General features: G+C 39.3%; 1 long non-coding RNA gene across 1 annotated transcript; it reads right to left on the bottom strand.

The window, feature by feature from the left end:
- Positions 1–1,626: 1,626 nt before the first annotated feature.
- LOC124111658 lies at positions 1,627–4,131 on the bottom strand. The gene is made up of 3 exons (XR_006857521.1): positions 4,097–4,131; positions 3,236–3,391; positions 1,627–2,027 (listed from the first exon to the last, which is right to left on the bottom strand). It is a non-coding gene; the product is annotated as an uncharacterized LOC124111658 (long non-coding RNA).
- Between the last annotated feature and the right edge of the window lie 14,697 nt (positions 4,132–18,828).

Genomic DNA, 18,828 nt, shown 5'->3' with positions numbered 1-18,828 from the left:
TCGATTGTAGGCATTCCGTGAACAACTGGAGGAATTGATTTCCTCTGAACAGGGAATTGTGGTGGAGTGTCATGCGGTGCACGTGCAGTTCATGCTTTAACTGCATTCATTATTGTAGATGATGATGTTTTGACGATAATGATGAAGATGTTTTGACGATAATGATGATGTTTTGACGATAATGATGATGATGTTTTGGCGATAATGATGATGATGTTGTGACGATAATGTTGATGACGTTTTGTCGATCAGTAGTTGTTGACAAGACTGGCCATGTCCTACCAGCAAACCTGTCACTCCTGTTATCGGCTGCATGAATTCTATAGATTTTCTGAAGGATGTTTAGCGAGCGTTCGTATAACCCCCTGATTACAGTCACACATTGCACATTCAATACACAGGGATGTATTTTCGAGAAGATTAAGCAAGGACACCTTTTCACATTCTACGACAAACACTTTAGGGCGCACCCCTCATTATACACACAACAGATGTCTCCTGGCCATATCATGTTCCAGTTCCACTGCCAATACTGTGTTACAGTTGACAGTATTAGACTTTTAATGTTATGTCTGCTACATATTTCAACAAAAAGAACCCTCAACTGGTTAAGGAATGTAACAGCCAGTAGTAGCGTTGTATTTTTAAAAAAAATGATTAAGCATTCCAGTGAGTGAGTGAGTATGGTTTTACGCCGCTTTTAGCAATATTCCAGCAATATCACGGCGGGGGACACCAGAAATGGGCTTCACACATTGTACCCATGTCGGGAATCGAACCCGGGTCTTCGGCGTGACGAGCGAACGCTTTAACCACTAGGCTACCCGACCGCCCCCTTAAGCATTCCAAAGATATTACCTGTTCGTATGTAGAGGAAAGTGATTATCGGGATCGTGTGGAATTAAACAATATTCTTTCTTGTTGCATATCATGGCACCAGTGACTCTGTCACAAGTTTGTTTTACGTTTACGTGCCAAGTGTATCTACCATCATCGAGAAAGTTTTATTTTAAATAAATATTTTTACATGCTACGTATTTGCCTATATCAAAGAGCATAGGCAGCATCCCGCCCCGGATAATTGTCAGAGATCAAAGTCCCTTTATTTGCGTCAGTGCGGCTATCAACACGGGTATACTGCTTATTCAGCCTGGTGGGAGGATTGGAACGGAAAAATTATGATAGCACCAGCTGTGATTATAGAGACCAATACAGGTGAATAGTTGCTGGTGTGACACAAGATTTATACTCGCACTCTGGCGGAGTGTAGGACATGTATCCACAGGAAATTCTCCTTTCTGTCAATACGTTCTAGTGCAAAATACTTCGAATATTGTTCCAACATTTTCTATAATTTTAGCGTTTCTATGATATATTTCAAAACTAGATATCAGCGCAGTCAATTTATTCATAAAGTTATCATTATCTACAGTATATCAACAGGCAAATCTAACAGCAGACGTTTACATGTCAGACTGAACAATGACACCTATACACAGCAGGCTATTGTGACGTACACATCCATCAAACCCATCGAGCTCCGTGAATTTTGTTGTCCAGCTGTCACAGTTGCATCGCCACACAAGATATAATTATGTTATAACACAGCATCCTTACCTAGTGACGTATCGTCAATCGCGACTTACATCAAGACATTGTTTTCTGACATATGTACATGTATGAGAGTATAGTCGGAAATAATGAACGCTGGTGCTTACGTGACAGTAACACAGGAAGGTTGGGGCAGTTCACAATTTATATTCAGAAACCTGAGGTGATAATGGAATTTATGGAATTCAATCGAAACAATATTAGACACAAAAAAACCTCAATGGCACCTCAGCGATATCAGGCAACAAAGATAACTCCGTTTTCCACTAGCCTATCTTAAAGATGGATATCCTCCAGTGTCCTCCACACATCGTGAATTTAGATTTGTCACCAGAACATGGCCTGCGGCATTCAGAGTCAGGTTCTTTGCTGTACCAATATATGATGAGATCACCACAGTAGCATTCTTGTCCATCCTGTAATCAATAGCAGCATGTGCATTACTGTATCCCAGTGCTCATTTTGAGGAACCAACACCAACGCCTCGATAACCTGATGTTAACTGAAGGAGGAATAGACACACTGGAAGTGTGGTGCTCGTCCAAGTCAGAAAAAAACTCATGTTATAATTCTGCAGGTTGCCAAAAGCAGAAATCTGAATATCTCGTGGTTACTATCCGGCATTTTCTGATGTACTGTTATTACGCAATGGTCTGACGTAGTGGCCATATGTACTGGTCAGATGTACTTCTCTGATGTACTAATCTGATCTACTGATCTGATGTACTGGTCAGATGTACTTCTCTGATGTATTAATCTGATCTACTGATCTGATGTACTGGTCAGATGTACTTCTTTGATGTACTAATCTGATCTACTGATCTGATGTACTGGTCAGATGTACTTCTCTGATGTACTAATCTGATCTACTGATCTGATGTACTGGTCAGATGTACTTCTCTGATGTACTAATCTGATCTACTGGTCTGATGTACTGGTCCATGAAAAGAAATCTACTAAGTCATTACAGCCTTCCATCCTGTCCATTTGGTATCCACACATGACAAAGTTGGAACTGTGGCAAACAAATATTCTTAGAGATAGCGTAGTGATGAGGCTACTGTTAATTATGTATATTCCTCAATAGTGTTTGCATCGTTACTACTGAATAGATAAAACATCCTTTCCTTAATACCATGTGTATCTGTACTGATACATACTGTGCTTGCCACTGGTAACCATGTTCCATAACGTAGCTAACCAGGATCTTGCCTTAAATTGACATTATATTGAATCGGTTACCATTCGAACTGTTCAATATTGAATATGTGGACATTTTCAATTTCTCATGTTATAGTATTGTAGGACCACATGGATGTTTCTTAGTTGAAAATAGATGATAAATAGAAATAGTTTTTTTTCAGCGAATAAACTTTAATTTGAGGTATAAAAAAGCTTTCACATGCTCGTCTCGGTATCTTGCTAGGTACATTTGCTGGTGTAATACTCATTGCCTTGGTCAACTATTGCATTGAGCCTGGGAAGTAAACCTGCTTGATTTCAAAATTAATAAGTGATAATCGCTATTTCAACTGATTTGAAAAATGTAACAATAATGTAATACACGATTAATGGTACGTGAATTGGTGAATATTTTAATCTTTTCAATTGTATCTTTGTCTACCTCGATTCCGAAATAGGTGTGGTGTCGTCTGTAGCAGCGTAGTTTGCAGGCTTCAATTGTCATGTATCTACGGTCCATGTTCAGGTTATGTGGAAGTAAACGGATCACTTGATCTCGGTAACACCCGACGTAGGTGTGTGGAACTGCAAGAGTAGACTAATAACGGTGATCACTGGATGTCATAAACATTTATCATCCAGAACTGGCTCCTACAAAAGATATCGCTTGGTTACCATGACGTCACAATCAAATGACATAACTAATGGCTCTGCTACTGAAGTTGTTAGCAGTACCTTTTACTTTTAAGAGACTGCTTATTACTTTCTAAAGACTGAAAAGGTTAGAAGAATGATATTGGGTGGTAAATAAAATCTCACCCGAGTGTCTTTTGATATCAAATATATCAACATTTGTTGATATATTTGATACCAAAAGACACTCCGGTGAGATTCTCTATATATTTGATATAGTTAGCAAACTTGAGTAAATGTTTAGGAAATATGTGAAAATTGATTGTTAAAATGTAAATAAAATAAAGTGCAGCTTACCACTGAACATGGTAAAAAAAAATCGAAAGTTAAAATGTATAACAGTGGTAGAATATTATGATCTGGCACATCGCATCATAGCAGAAGTAAATCTATATATTAAACTTTGTCCCAATAACACATACTGTTTGAGCAAGTTTACTGTTATTTACACAGCTTCCAGAATGTGACACAGAACATATTAAATTACTATCATGGCTTTCAGTTGCTATTTTTGTTGGATGTGTATAGTTAGCACTTTGTAAAATTATTACAGTAATAGAAACCGACATAATGACAGTGGCAAACACGAGGCTTGTCAAGTTCCACCTACCCTTTGACTGCTTTGTTGTGGCAGAACACGTTGTAGTCGTAGTCGTAGATGTGGCAGCTGTGGTAGTTGGAGTTGTCATAGTAGTGGTAGTGGCTTCTGATGGAAAAGTGAACAGACGAGGTAACATCAAGAGTGTAACATATGATGGTCTAACATCGCCACTCGCCTCTTTAGGGCCACTTGTTTTTATATTTTTTTCTTGAAATTTCTAGATACTAACTTGAAAATTGAAGATGTATACTGAGCTGAAATTACAAGATAATTATCTTGAAATTGTAATGTTTTATCTTGAAATTTCAACTTAATATTTTGAAATGTTAAGATACTGTGATCAATTTCAAATTACTAAGCTGAAATTTCAAGATACATATTTATAATTTGAAATTTTAAGATAACGTTCTATTCGTAGATGTGGGAGTTGTGGTAGTTGGTGTCGATATAGTGGTGGTAGTGGCTTCTGATGAAAAGTGAAATTTGATAGAATAGACGAGTTAACATCAAGGGTCAAATATGATGGTCTGACATCGCCACTCGCAGCATGTCAGAAGTCCATATTTAAATAAAACTTTGACCCACGAATCCAAAATGAAAAAAAGTGTCAAAAGGTTTATATTTATTATCTGTAATAGCCAGGAATGTTGACATCATTAATAATACCTAAAGCTGGATCAAAGGCATCACACAACAGATCTGTGTCACAATACAGCAATAACTACAGATGCTCTTAAGGGCAACTTGTTTTTATGTTTTTTTTCTTGAAATGGCAAGACACAAACTTGAAAAGTAAAGATACATAGATGTCCTTAGCTGAATTACAAGATAATTATCTTGAAATTTCAATATAATAAGTTGAAATTTTGCGATTTTATCTTGAAAGTTCAACTTATTATTTTGAAATTTCAAGTTACTAAGTTGATTGAAATTTCAAGATACATACTAAGTGTATGTAGTTTCTTGAAATTTGATAAGCTGAAATTTTAAGATTTAACTTATTATCTTCACATTTCAACTTAAGATCTTCCAATTTCAAGATACATACATATAAGGTGACATTTTCAGATAATAAACTTGAAATTTCAAGCTGGTATCTTGACATTTCAAGAAACAAAAGAAAAAGCAAGTGCCACTAAAGGCTTCCGTAATAAGGAGCTAAACACATTGTTTATGTGGGTATTAACAAACTTCTTGACATCAAATCAACGTTATATCCTTGTTATGGGATGTTAGTCCAGATTTGATGATGTTATATGACCCACACAATAAATATCAAAGTTGTTTGAATTGAATTAATAGCTAGGATATCATCTGTAGTCACATGGGTGTTGAAACAAATTGCTCATAATATCAAAGAATGTCAAAAGCCAAAATGATGTAAGCAAAAAGAATCAAGATAGATATCCGACACGAACAGAAATTAACACAATCATCGAAATATAATAGTATACTAAATGAGGCTATATATCAGCAAGATTCTTAATCCAATAAAAAAGTGTGGAAAACATATATACATCAGTATATGAATTAAATAAGATACTTCGGGAAAATCTTAAACATTCACCAAGAGAAAACCTGGAAGTTTATCAATAAAAACATCTTTAACACACTACCTTATAACTAAGCCATAACTTTAACAGATAACACGTGTGAGATTGCCATTTTATTAAATGAGAGTATAACAATTAAAGAAATTATAAATGCTGCAAGGGACCTTAAATGAAGCCCCAGACTTAGATCATGTTGAAAATGATTATATCATCAATACTATACTCATCTATACCGTCACCCTCATCTACACAGTCACCCTAATCTACACCCTCACCCTCTTCTACCTCCTTACCCTCATCTATCCCCTCACCCACGTCTACATTTTTCCATCTCAAGGGATAAATATTTTAAAGTGTCATCTATAAAGTATCTTTTAATCAAATACATGCTCATTTTATCATAGGTTTTTTAAAGGAAATAGAATTACTTAATAAATTTTGATGTACAAAGATATAAATTTAAAAATTAGTAGTATATGATCATTAACTGAGACTGTTAGTGGCTTTATCCTCGAAGTAGCGTGAAATTTAATTATTGTCCCCTGATAGGACATGTAAGCCCACATAAATCAAAGTAATTTTATATCTGCCAGTGTTTTCATCGTATTATATTTGTTGGTTTTAAATCTCCAGCTAAACTCTGTCAATGGTCGCCAGTGACTAAAGGGATGGTGTAAATCCTGCTGGGGTCCATGCAGGTAGCAAAGGTTAAGTCCCAATGGTCCTCAGTATGGTGACCTCACTTTAATTGCTGGTGATATCTAACCCAATGTATCTATTGTAATGTTATGAATTGTCATATTTTATGATTTTGTACTAGTTTTAGACATATATCTGTGATAATCTAGTTGTTTTACTGTCCTTCGTCGACCGAATTTTATACAGTTTACATATATATTGTTGAAGACAAATTTTATCTCGTCAAGACATGGCTGCAATATTGCCGATGTGACGTTAAATATTAACTCACTCTCTTCCTCACCCACGTCTACACCCTTACCCTCACCCTCGTCTACACCCACACACTCATCTACACCCCCACACTCATCTACACATTCAAACATATCTACACGCTCACCCTCATCTGCACCCTCACTCTCGTCTACACCCACATCTGCACTCTCACCCTCGTGCAGCCTCACCCTCACCCTCATGGACACCCTCATGGACACCCTCATCGGCACCCTCACCCTTATCTACAGCCTCACTCTCATCGACATCCACACCGACACCCTCATCCTATATATTACATGTAATAGTGATCGAGTGAATGTTTCACACTGCAAATATAACATGAGGTCTTGTCTTGTCATGTCTTGGTCATTAAAGGAGTCTTACCCTCAACACAGACTGCACCACCTCGACGTCTCTCCACACAGCGAGTGTTTGAAGTACAGTTCGCAAAGGAGCACGCACCTGCTGAAAACTAAAACAAAACATCCTAGAACCACTCCACTAGTGCAATGTTCCTTTCTTTAAGTGTGTGATGTTAAGGAAGACAATGTTTGTGAAGAACAGGTTTACCACCATAACTCGTTATGCTCATTAACCAATTCCTGACTGTACATGTTTGATAGGGTACTTGTATGTAGAGGTACTTGTATGTAGAGGTACTTGTATGTAGAGGTATTTTTATGTAGTAGTACATGTATATGTGGATATGTGTTTGTAAGGGTACTTGAATGTTGCCGTACTTGTATGTAGTGGTACTTGAATGAAGCTGTACTTGGTTGTAGGGGAACTTGTTTGTAGAGGTACTTGTATGTAGGAGTACATGTATATGTGGATATGTGTATGTACGGGTACTTGAATGTAGCGGTACTTGTTTGTAGAGGTACTTGTATGTAGGAGTACATGTATATGTGGATATGTGTATGTACGGGTACTTGAATGTAGCGGTACTTGTTTGTAGAGGTACTTGTATGGAGGAGTACATGTTTTAAGGAGTACAAGTATATGCAGGTAGGTGCATGTATGGGCACTTGGCTGTAGGTACTTGAATGTATGGGACATTTATCACTTACTCTAAGAAGATATTTGAAACGAATATTAACATATTGTCTCACTGTTGATAGAATTTGAGATCTTCACAATCACTGGGTGTGACCATGTAGACAGAATCTCGTTAGGGTTTGTGATTTTTACATTTGCCCAATGACCATGGTGAGTATTTTTGGGGATACCAAAGGTGATAGTTTACTATTAGAGGAAACTGGTTGTGAGTGCTTATACCATGTGGATAGGATATCTTTAGGATTTTAATCCTTTCTTTCTCTGTGGGTAATCCTTTCACGTTGATGGAAGGAGGTAACTCAATCAGGTCTTTACAATGGTTATGCGCAAGGCTTGGGGTCGCGAAAAGATCACTAGAGGTGTTGATGGTGGCTGGGCATGCAGCATACAGCATTTCCAGTGTAGGCTGGCACCTCGTCTTTGTTTCACTCGGTATTTAAAACCTTGGCCATTCACAGGTGCATTTGTCTATTTACAATGAAGTTGTTCAGCGTTCCCAGTATTTATATTCTATCTCACTGATAACTTGTTAACTGGGCAATAAATTTTAATATTCATATTATTATAGTTAATCAAATTGTAAATAAAACTTTAATCAAATTGAGCTATGCTCTACACTCCAAAAATGGCCGCCCTTATGATCTAATGTTTGGCAGCAACTATGCTCGTGGATTTCAGAGATAGATATGATGTTTTACCTTGAAGTTATTACAATAAGCGAAAATGTCTTTAAAGTCACAGCTTGTTGAATAGTACAAAATTAGTTTGTTAAAAATATATCAACGTTTTCTATCATAACATATTGAACACAATATTTGAACTGTATTGTCGTAAATAATCTAGTAGCTTAAACATGTATGTATCATCTTCATATGCCACGGTCCATGGCCAGAAAAGCAAATAAAGTTGTGTCTTATGACTTCTATTATCCCTGCTGACGCTATCATAATGTTCTATTTTCAGTCTGCCACACCAAGCGTGAATAAGTGTTATGCATGTGTTGATAAACCATACTGACGCATACACATTTTTGTAGATATGAACCTTTCTAGTTAATTGTTGATACACTGGGCACACATACATAACAAAACCCCGTGACCGATGAATTAGTACCTTGATATGCAACAAAAAAGATTCTTGGTTATTTCCAGGCCATCCTGATCATCGTTTACTCCTACATGCATGGTTAGAGGCAAGATCAAAGGCGCCGCCCAGCATTTATTAGACAACAAACAGGGTTGTAAGTTTCATTTGAACCACCATCCCCACCCTGTCGGTAGGGGTTATGTAATCAGTGTGCACATAACTGTGTCCAGTTTACCGCGGGGGTTGATGCGGTGTCAGTGTGGTTGTGTGATAGTTGTGCAAATATTCTTTGTATATCGTATATTTTTGTTACTAACTATCTCTATTTGCCTTTTTACCATTTATTCATTATGTGCTATCAATAATTAATTTATGGATACCAAGGAATGAATTTATATCACAAACTTGATTTGACTTTTATCATGAAATGTTTATTAATATAACAAATCGGTTTTTAGATATCAATAACCGAATTTGTTATCAAATAATTACTATTTATTCATTATGTGATATCAATTATTCATTTATGGACACCAAAGAATGAATTTATATCACAAATTTAGCAAATCGGTTTCTAGATATCAATAACAGAATTTATTATCACATAATTACTATTTCTTACACACCTGTGGGTGAATAACCCATTTGAGATAACTGGTATCAAACATATGTGTGAGATCAAATTCCAGGCCCGCGATTGGCTACTCTATGGTGATGACCTGGGGTCAGATGATGACGGACTACTTTCCTGAGTGTAAGTTATTCATAAGTAGCTCATGCTTCAGTCGAATGTTCACCTACGTCTGTATTGAACAGCAAGACCATGTAATTAATAATAATAATAATAATTTTTTCAGAGTGTAAACCCCCTGGATGCCATAGCGACACATATGTCCCTTCTCTTCAAACCCTCACTTCGAAATCGAATACAATTCAAAATACAACACACAGAATCTCAACAGTTTTGAATTCCCCCTTCTGTTTATCATTTACTGTCATTTTAGGCAATTCAAAATTACTGAAAGAGACTTAAAGTTAGGTACATTGCAAAACTCGCCAAATCACAATTCAAGGCGTTATATAAATATTTACTGTGTGTTTAGAAATCTAAATATCGGATATTTACTCGAATAATTAAGGTAGAAACATAGCCTATTAGTGATCACGGGTATCACATCACTAATGATAATTCTGAAACGTCGCTGATAAGCCTAGAATCGTTTAGAATGGTTTGGAAAATATGCATACACGAACGCCGAAGCGTACGATCCGCCATATTGGATTGTGTTTACAAAATGCCGGTTATGAGAAGCCTATTCGATGAGGTATATTTCAAACTCAGCTGCTATACATGCATCCCTCAATTCCTCATACATTTTCGAAACAATGGATAAATTGTCTTTGTCACCAATGCAAATTATCATGCGAAATAAATTAGGTATGGAAACGAAAACTGTGCTCGGAAAACTGTACTTGCTGAAATGTAAACAAAGCAAAATTCAGATTTTACACTGTGTAGCATTTTTAGAGGTACTTTCGACTACTTGTTGCATGCATTCGCTCGAACACCCGTTTGAGAATATTCATGGGAAGAGTATCGTTGCACTAACTATGGAATTACACATATATACATTACAATGATGTGGTAAATTCAACAGAAACCGTAAAAGTTTCCGTCCTGTGTGACGCCATGACTGACGCTAAATCACGCACAACGATGACGGTAGTTGTCTACATTCTGACTAATGTTCTTTGTTACATTGGAAAACATGGTAAACAAAAAACAGTACGCAGATTGTCAGAATGTTTCTGATTACTTACGTGCCACATTTATGTGTATACGATCCCTCAATCAACGAAAACCTCCTCACGAAATCACGCGTACTGTTGTCAGTGAACACCCCATTTTGTAAAAGTCGGTCACCGGTTTTGATGTCATACGGAAGTAAACATTGTTGTACATATTTGGTAATTTCTTTGAGGTGTAAACTTTCAACTTGGCACACAGTGTGTTCTTGGTTTTTGTCTAGTTTGCATTTTCATCATCGCCTTGATAATCCACATATATGACGGAAACCTTTTTGTGTAGGGTCACATTATTTATGAGTAGTAAGCAGCACATAGGATGACGTCACTTATGACAGAGTTGTTATGTATTAATGCGCTACTGCAATCATGAGAATAGACAAAATTCATCGGTTCGATGCTAAAAAGGTGCGATTTTAGCGTGTGTAAGAAACTGATTACTGTACTCGTGCCTGTCAGATACCATTGATCTTACAACTCGTTGTAAGAAAGCATATCTAACTCGCTTTCGCTCGTTAGATACGTTTTGAAACAACTCGTTGGAAGATCAATGGTATCTGATAGACACTCGTGTAGTAATCTCTATTTATCATCCAAATCTGGTTCTCACAGGAGATACTGCTTTGGTGAGATCAATCGATATCTACACTGTAGATATTGCTGCAATGAAATTGCATCACAATGCTTTGCAGACCATTGTGACGTCATTGGTTACTGTGGCGTCACAATCAAATGACATCTCTAATGGCTCTGCTACCGAAGCTGCTAGCAGTACTTTTTACACTTAAGACACTACATATTAATGCCTACAAACTGAAAAAGTTGGAAGAATGATGTTGGATGATAAATAAAATCTCACCCTCGTGTCTTTTGAAATCACATATATCAACACTCGTTGATAAAAGTTGGAAAAATCATCGGCAAGCCTCGGAGTTTTCCAAATTATCAACTCGTGTTGATATATTTGATATCAAAAGACACTCTGGTGACATTCTCTATATGAAGTCACATTCCGATGATCTGCATATAAGTAAGGACAAGTTTCTTCCCTTTGTTTTATCATTTTCCTCTTGGCTCTGAGTGTGGAACACAGGCTTAAGGGTTACATATGTATCATTGTATTTTAATGTGATTTAAATATATATAATTATTTACTATCGTACTTACTTCATGTTTTAATTTGACATGTCACCACAAAATACAATTATTGCTTGTAAGCTCAACACAATAGACAAATACTCTAAAAGATACGACCAGTAAACCATCAATGTACGTTGAAACAATATATATTGCAAATCGTAAGTAGAAGATATATTGACAGTAGCACTGAGATTTTATTCAACAAGCCCGTGAAAAAAACACTCCATGTTTACCTCTCCTGGCGGCCATTATGCAACGGCCATCTGATACACAACCCCGCGCTCACGTCTACAGGTCTCTTCCCGTGGTACGGAAAATAGTAGAACCCTCTCCCCAAAGTGTATCCTCCATGATATACCCTATTCTCATTAATTAAATGCCGCCCTTTCCCAGCGCCGTGGCTATGGAGCTGAGACAAAGACACCACAATTACATTTAACAGGATCATGTATTCTCTTAACACCGTCGCAAAACATAATGTAGAAGCCACAATAGTACTCATATCACATCTAAATATGAGACATCAGCAAGTACATATAATAATATGTGTATTAACATTTTTAGTCAGGAAATAAAAAAATATCTCCTTGTTACTTCCTCCAAGTTCAGCTAAACACGGGTCCTCCTGTGGTCAAACGTTTGTTCCCCCTGTAATGAGTGTGTCGCGCGTTGCACACGAGTGGCGAACGAGGTGCACGCCCGTGTTCAACGCGTTGCACACAGGTATCACACGCGTGGCGCACGGGTGCGTAACGCGTTGCCCATGCGTTTAAGGGGGGGAATGAACTTCTAGGCAAAAGTGTACTTGTATGAAGGGGTACTTGAATGTAGTTGTATGTGTAAGTTGAGGTACTTGTATGTAGGGATACTTGAATGTAGGTATACGTGTAAGTAGAGGTACTTGTATGACAGACAGACATTCTTTATGTCCTCCAATAATTGAAGAGTACATAAGGAGAATGAACCTCCAGGCAGTAGTGTACTTGAATGAAGTTGTATGTGTAAATAGGGGTACTTGTATGTAGGGGTACTTGTATGTAGGTACTTGAATATACAGGAACCTGTAAGTAGGGGTAGTTGTATGTTTAGGTAATTGTATGTAGCGGTACTTTTACTTAGGGGTATGTTTTATACATATGGCAACTGCCAATTGGAAACAGTTCTTTTACTCACACACGTGTAATGTACAGTGTATGTAGGGGTACTTGTATGTAGGGGCATGTGTATGTAGGGGTACTTGTATGTAGGGGCACATGTATGTACGGATACTTGTATGTAGGGGCAGGTGTATGTACGGGTACTTGTATGTAGGGGTGCGTGTATGTACGGGTACTTGTATGTAGGGGCACATGTATGTACGGGTACACGTATGTAGGGGCACGTGTATGTACGGGTACTTGTATGTAGGGGCACATGTATGTACGGGTACTTGTATGTAGGGGCACGTGTATGTACGGGTACTTGTATGTAGGGGCACGTGTATGTAGGGTACTTGTATGTAGGGGCACATGTATGTACGGGTACTTGAATGAAGGGGCACGTGTATGTACGGGTACATGTATGCAGGGGCACATGTATGTATGGGTACTTGTATGTAGGGGCACATGTATGTACGGGTACTTGTATGTAGGGGTACTCGTGTGTAGGGCACTTGTATGTAGGGGCACGTGTATGTACGGGTACTTGTATGTAGGGGCACATGTATGTATGGGTACTTGTATGTAGAGGCACATGTATGAACGGATACATGTATGTAGGGGCACGTGTATGTACGGGTAGATGTATGTAGGGGCACGTGTATGTACGGTTACTTGTATGTAGGGGCACATGTATGTATGGGTACATGTATGTAGGGGCACGTGTATGTACGGGTAGATGTATGTAGGGTCACGTGTATGTACAAGTACTTGTATGTAGGGGCACGCGTATATACGGGAACATGTATGTAGGGGCACGTGTATGTAGGGTACTTGTATGTAGGGGCACATGTATGTACGGGTACTTGAATGAAGGGGCACATGTATGTACGGGTACTTGTATGTAGGGGCACATGTATGTACAGGTACTTGTATGTAGGGGCACGTGTATGTACGGGTACTTGTATGTAGGGGCACATGTATGTACGGGTACTTGTATGTAGGGGCACATGTATGTACGGGTACTTGTATTTAGGGGCACATGTATGTACGGGTTCATGTATGTGGTGGCACATGTTTTTACTAGTACATGAATGTACGGGTAGATGTTTGTACGAGTACATGTATGTAGAGGCACATGTATGAACGGGTACATGTATGTAGGGGCACATGTATGTATGGGTACATGTATGTAGGGGCACGTGTATGTACCAGATGATGTATGTAGAGGCACATGTATGTAGGGTTACTTGTATGTAGGGGCACATGTATGTATGGGTACATGTATGTAGGGGCACATGTATGTATGGGTACTTGTATGTAGGGGCACGTGTATGTACGGGCACTTGTATGTAGGGGCACATGTATGTACGGGTACATGTATGTAGGGGCACGTGTATGTACGGGCACTTGTATGTAGGGGCACATGTATGTACGGGTACATGTATGTAGGGGCACGTGTATGTACGGGCACTTGTATGTAGGGGCACATGTATGTACAGGTACATGTATGTAGGGGCACGTGTATGTACGGGTACTTGTATGTAGGGGCACATGTATGTACGGGCACTTGTATGTAGGGGCACTTGTATGTACGGGCACTTGTATAGGGGCACATGTATGTACGGGCACTTGTACGAAGGGGCACATGTATGTATGGGTACATGTATGTAGGGGCACGTGTATGTATGGGTACATGTATGTAGGGGCACATGTATGTATGGGTACTTGTATGTAGGGACACGTGTATGTACGGGTACTTGTATGTAGGGACACGTGTATGTACGGGTACATGTATGTAGGGGCACATGTATCTATGGGTACTTGTATGTAGGGGTACGTGTATGTACGGGTACTTGTATGTAGAGGTACTTGTATGTAGGGGCACATGTATGTATGGGTACATGTATGTAGGGGCACATGTATGTACGGGTACTTGTATGTAGGGGCACATGTATGTACGGATACTTGTTTGTAGGGGTACTCGTGTGTACGGGTAATTGTATGTACGGGTACTTGTATGTACGGGTACTTGTATGTACGGGTACTTGTATGTACGGGTACATGTATGTAGGGGCACGTGTATGTACGGGTACTTGTATGTAGGGGTACTCGTGTGTAGGGCACTTGTATGTACGGGTATTTGTATGTAGGGGTTCTCGTGTGTAGGCGCACGTGTATGTACGGGTACTTGTATGTAGGGGCACATGTATGTACGGGTACTTGTATGTAGGGGCACATGTATGTACGGGTACTTGTATGTAGGGGCACATGTATGTACGGGTTCATGTATGTGGTGGCACATGCATGTACGGGTACTTGTATGTAGAGGCACATGTATGAACGGATACATGTATGTAGGGGCACGTGTATGTACGGGTAGATGTATGTAGGGGCACGTGTATGTACGGGTAGATGTATGTAGGGGCACGTGTATGTACGGTTACTTGTATGTAGGGGCATGTGTATGTACGGTTACTTGTATGTAGGGGCACATGTATGTATGGGTACATGTATGTAGGGGCACATGTATGTATGGGTACTTGTATGTAGGGGCACGTGTATGTACGGGTACTTGTATGTAGGGGCACATGTATGTACGGGCACTTGTATGTAGGGGCACGTGTATGTACGGGTACAGGAATGTAGGGGCACGTGTATGTACGGGTTCTTGTATGTACGGGCACGTGTATGTACGGGTTTATGTATGCAGGGGCACATGTATGTATGGGTACTTGTATGTAGGGGCACGTGTATGTACGGGTAGATGTATGTAGGGGCACGTGTATGTACAAGTACTTGTATGTAGGGGCACGTGTATGTACGGGTAGATGTATGCAGGGGCACGTGTATGTACGGGTACTTGTATGTAGGGGCACATGTATGTATGGGTACTTGTATGTAGGGTCACATGTATGTACGGGTACTTGTATGTAGGGGCACATGTATGTACGGGTACAGGAATGTAGGGGCACGTGTATGTACGGGTACTTGTATGTAGGGGCACGTGTATGTAGGGGTACTTGTATGTAGGGGTACTTGTATGTAGGGACACGTGTATGTACGGGTACAGGAATGTAGGGGCACGTGTATGTACGGGTTCTTGTATGTAGGGGCACGTGTATGTACGGGTTTATGTATGCAGGGGCACATGTATGTATGGGTACTTGTATGTAGGGGCACATGTATGTACTGGTAGATGTATGTAGGGGCACGTGTATGTACAAGTACTTGTATGTAGGGGCACGTGTATGTACGGGTAGATGTATGTATGGGCACATGTATGTAGGGGTACATGTATGTAGGGGTACGTGTATGTACGGGTACTTGTATGTAGAGGTACTTGTATGTAGGGGCACATGTATGTATGGGTACATGTATGTAGGGGCACATGTATGTACGGGTACTTGTATGTAGGGGCACATGTATGTACGGGTACATGTATGTAGAGGCACGTGTATGTACGGGTACTTGTATGTAGGGGCACATGTATGTACGGGTACTTGTATGTAGGGGCACATGTATGTACGGGTACTGGTATGAAGGGGCACATGTATGTATGGGTACATGTATGTAGGGGTACTCGTGTGTAGGGCACTTGTATGTACGGGTATTTGTATGTAGGGGTACTCGTGTGTAGGGCACTTGTATGTACGGGTATTTGTATGTAGGGGTACTCGTGTGTAGGGCACATGTATGTACGGGTACTTGTATGTAGGGGTACTCGTGTGTAGGGCACTTGTATGTACGGTTATTTGTATGTAGGGGTTCTCGTGTGTAGGCGCACGTGTATGTACGGGGACTTGTATGTAGGGGTACTCGTGTGTAGGTACTTGAATATACGGGCACTTGTAAGTAGTTTGAATAATTGTATGTAGTCGTACTTGTATGTGAGGTACTTTTCTTTAGGGGTATTTTTTAGAAATATGGTAACAGACAATTGGAAACAGTCCTTTTACTCACACACGTGTAATGTACAGTGTTTACATGTTTTGGCTTAGACGAGTCTCCAGATTGTTATTAAATGAAGTCATGATCATTATCAAGTCCTTACTAGATGATACATTAAAATGATCTAATGCGATTGGTTTGATGACAGGGGACAGTCTATATTTTAAAGAACGTCTTTACGATAACAAACATGAATGTAAATTATCAAGTGACAAAACCCTTTGCATATCCAACTGAAATATCTGCATAAATGAACATGTGTTTATGAATCGCTATCAAATAGTAATAATACCAGAAATTAGCGAAAAGGTTAGTGTATCCTGCTCCATCGATGGCACTCGGCACAAACACATGCAAAGGCTAGTCAAATGTTCACATGAAACAACACGGGGACATATGGTACAAGTCAAAATAGGGAATTGCGTAGAACACAATTTTTGTCACTGATGAGTCAAACGTGGTAATGTCCTTCACATGTAATCCATAAATTTTTGAAAGTTTTACTGGGGCCTTAAATGGTGTAACCTTGATCAAACAACTTGATCAAAGCATTTACTACTTTCACAACAAGGACAACTTGTACATGCCTCCACATTTGGGTTATGCGTTTGCTCTCTGTGCCCTGAAATTCCTAATATGAGGACACTCTAACATTTGTCTTTTTAATATGACCAGGGGTAAAACTTGAAAAATAGACTTACTTGGTTTTTCATCTTTGGGTAAATAACTGACCCCTCTTTCATTTTCCCATTCTTTACATCCTCATGAGACAGATGGCACGCCAGTCTGTCAATGTCATATGAAAAACTTTTGCATGAGCCTCTTTGGAGACATTTTAGGTTACAAAGCTTGATTCCAATTCCATACACTACTTCCTCGTCTGCCCAATGTCCACGGGGGAGGCATGTGTGAATGAGCAGCAGAAACAGAAGGGCCATCTTCACGACTATTCCAGGTTTCAAGACAAAATAGTCCGCAGGACTCTTTGAACGACTCTACTCGGTTGGAGCACAACACTGATAAACTACTTTCACTGAAGATATCATATGCACTGGTTGGATCAGTAAAAACAATATGTGCTTAATGGGCACACATGATATCTATACTGACCGTGTTAATGTTTCATTTTAAACACAACTCTGCCAAAAACACAAGTTAACATTAAAATCACTGGATTGCTAAAAATTATGGCAAGATATAGCTCTTTTCACAAACGTAGGTGTGCATTATGGATGAAGTGTATTTCCAGTTTCTATTTTAATTGATCTTTACATATTCCTAATATCCCAATCTTGAAATTCATCTAAGGTGGCGTTCATCTTACAAATGGCAGAAGGTCGATCTCTGGAGCTTCTTCTGCAACCAACGGCATTTTATGATAGGGCAGGGGTTAAAGATGTTACCCGTTAACAGTCCTGTTTGTTGCTGGATTGTGTGGTCATGACTCAGTTTTTTACTGATCGCCGTCACATGGCTGATGTGAGTGAGTGAGTGAGTTGGGTTTAACGTATTTTGAACATTATATCATGGCCTGTCAGCTTTATGTGGGAGGAAAGCCCGAAGTGATGCAGGTCTCGGACGTTTACCACTTCGGTGAAATCCACGAGCACGGGTATGGTGCTGACAACCCTAGAATCATAATCAGGGCGAACTGGTATTCGAACCCACAATAATGGATTTCTCTGCACAGCGAATCGCGGCGCCTTAGAAGACTTGGCCACCAGTGCACCCCACCCCACCCCGAACTATAAATACTATTATGAGCTCGAGTTTAGAATCGGCATCTCGTCTCCGTTCTTATAATGGATCTTGGAGAAAGCTGAGCACTTTATGGAATCGCTGCAGCTTGAGAGAACAGTCTTGGTCTAATCATGAGATACGAATGTTGTAATCACAAGGAATCCTTATACAAACGACATCTTTTATCAAACCTGAAGTTCAATAATGTGTAAGTGAATAATAAATATATTAAAGTATTTTTCCCCGTTGTTACGAATCGTGTATATGCTTGAATACGACATCTATCAAGCAAAAGGACTTCCAAGTCAGCAAATGG

Source organism: Haliotis rufescens, unplaced genomic scaffold (genome assembly GCF_023055435.1).
Source record: "Haliotis rufescens isolate VD_foot unplaced genomic scaffold, xgHalRufe1.0.p SCAF_24, whole genome shotgun sequence".
Taxonomy (NCBI): Eukaryota; Metazoa; Mollusca; class Gastropoda; order Lepetellida; family Haliotidae; genus Haliotis; species Haliotis rufescens.
Note: the sequence above shows the minus strand (reverse complement) of the source record. Positions and strands in the feature narration are given on the sequence as shown.